The following is a 2,682-nucleotide window of genomic DNA, read 5'->3' as shown; positions in this document are numbered from 1 at the left end:
GTGTGCTGTTTTTTTTTTTCTGGGTGTTGGGGAGGTGAGAGAAATTCCGGGGGGGGGGCCCAAGAAAATGTTTGCCCAGGGTCCGATCAGTATTAAAGACGGGCCTGGTCAAAAGACTGAATGCTTTCATACGGTGTGAAATCAAAAGGTGCTTCAACAAAGTATTAGATCAAGGATGTGCATATTTATGCAACCATATTATTGTAAGTTTTTTCCCCCCCCATTAAAGATTATAATTTGTTTTTAATTAAATTGCACAGATTATTGGTCACATTAAAGGTGGAAATGATTTGTGGTTTAGAATTTTTACAGGGGTGTGTAGACGTTTTATTTCCATTGTGTATATGTAAATACTGTATTTATTATATAATCAGAAGTAGAGCACATTTCTACATCTCCTAAATTAAGACGGTGATGGGCCTAATAACAGAGCATCTACACTTTCCCTACTTCCGTTTGTGCTAGTGTGGAAGCTTAAAAATAAATGTATCCAACAATTATATCTAGAATCCCCTACTATATCTACTAGATGCCGTCAACCCCCTACTAGGTATATATCAGTTCTAATGTAGTTTTTAATAATAATTATAGCTACTTGATTGAATTGCCTCCCTTTACTACTATTTCTCTAAGTGCTGTCAGATTCTAAGTGCTTTCAGAGCTCAGTCACCTGAGTTCAACAATCCCACTTCTAACCATGCACTATTAACATTTCATTCTACCCAGATGGTAAGTACATGATACAAATTTTTTTTTTTTACATATAGACAACACTATGGTATTGCAGAACAAACAAATCTTACAACAAACAGATGTTTTTTTTTCTTTTTAAACTCAAGTTGCTATTGACGAGTGGTCAACAGTGGAAAATCTGATTTGTTTCTCTGTCTCTACAGCTGGATACAGTGCAGAAGCTACATGGAGTCCAAGCAGCCATCAACATCTCTCTGTAGCTGGACACTGCACATTATGAATATTTTATTATATAGCATTGGTTATCTAGACTGGCTGTGCAAAAATGTAATTGAGCCCATTTATTATATTTGTTTAAACACGCATTATGCCATTGCGTGAAGGCAGGCCATTCATTTGAATGGGCTGCCTAATGCAGCAAAAAGGTGTAAGCACAATTTTAACCAACACAGCGCACTGCAATGCATGGTAAAGCCTTACCATGTGTTGTAGTGTGCATTAACGCAAGTGTGTTGGGAAGGGTGCATAGGGGTGCCATTTAGAATGACTGGTACCGCAGCACCAATATGCATTACACAAGTTGCCACACGTTGCGTTGCATTGTGACCTAATATCATTTCAAATGACACACATAAAAGTCTTTTTTTGGCAACATTCTCTTTAAAGAGAAAGTAAAGCATTTATCAGCGAGAGGATATCTCTTAAGTTAATTTAGCAGTGTTTACTTTTTCTATATCGTCTGCTTTTGCACTAGTGACTGGAGTGAGCCCACTAATTACCCCTTTAATAATTTTACATTACAGAAAGCTTTACCTCCCATATTTTTGTAATAAATGTAGAGATTTGTAGAGTAACCACGAGAGGGAGTGCTCAATGGCTTAGTGCAATTTCAGTGAGCCCGCAGACTTCCAGTGAGAGAAGGAGCAGTAACATTCAACCATTGTGTAACACTACAAAAGTAGGATTCAAAGCTTACGTATATGATCACCAAATATGGATTCCCCCATGGACATATATAAATTATAACAATAAAAAGAGTTCTTTTTTTAAATAAAAACCTTCTACGCACTATACCATTCCATTGCAATTCATTAATAATGTGATTTTTCATGTGCTAAAGTACATCAGTTTAACGCAAGCCATTCATTTAGAATGGCAACAGAAGAAAAAACAGCTCTGCACTTTTTTCCTAACTTTTTTAAGTGCACTATTTGCAATTTGGTCTGTTGGTACCTACTGTAATTGTGCTTTAAGGTGCCATTCTAAATGAAAGGTTCCACAATACACATGCTGCGTGTTATTATACGTTGTACCACGCTTTACCACAATGCGGTATAAAGCTGAGGACAATAGAACTGAATGACATGTCACTTTTCAATAAAGTTTCAACAAAAAAAAGTGTGATGTGCAGTTTCCAGCGCATAACCACTGCAGTCTTAGCAGTGCACACTAGTGGCTGCATTTTAGCTGTTGGTGTGAACGGGCCCTTCTGGTGTGAACACAGTCCTTCTATTGTTGATCATGCCTTACTTTTGAGTTATTGCATCATCCAAAGTCTATTCACTAATAGAACTAATGCAGTGTGAGATTTTTTTGATACAATTTTAAATTTATTGTCCTCCTGTCACACCAAGATGTCCAGGTCACCTTTAAACTGCACTTCATCGGCTAGAACATGCGAGTCCAATTACTCTCTTTCAAAGATGTCCTTATCCTAGAGGTTAACATTCTTTTTCCATCACAGATCTTGTTTGTTAAGCCATTTTTCAATAAATAATACAAAGTAAAATATTGTCTGTTTTGTTTGTTAAATAAGTCTTACCATGAAGAAGATGAAGATCAGACCACAATTTAAAATGCATTCAGGATGAAATCCAGGCAACTCGAGAGGGAGCACAAAAAATTACATATAATTGCATGTACATGCAAAGATGTCGTATGCAGGAAGAAATAGTGTGTATATATACTGTATATATATATATATATATA

The sequence above is a fragment of the Nanorana parkeri genome, unplaced genomic scaffold (genome assembly GCF_000935625.1).
Source record: "Nanorana parkeri isolate BGI_ZX_2015 unplaced genomic scaffold, ASM93562v1 scaffold453, whole genome shotgun sequence".
Classification (NCBI taxonomy): domain Eukaryota; kingdom Metazoa; phylum Chordata; class Amphibia; order Anura; family Dicroglossidae; genus Nanorana; species Nanorana parkeri.
The sequence above is the reverse complement of the archived record's forward strand: the minus strand, read 5'-3'. Positions refer to the sequence as shown.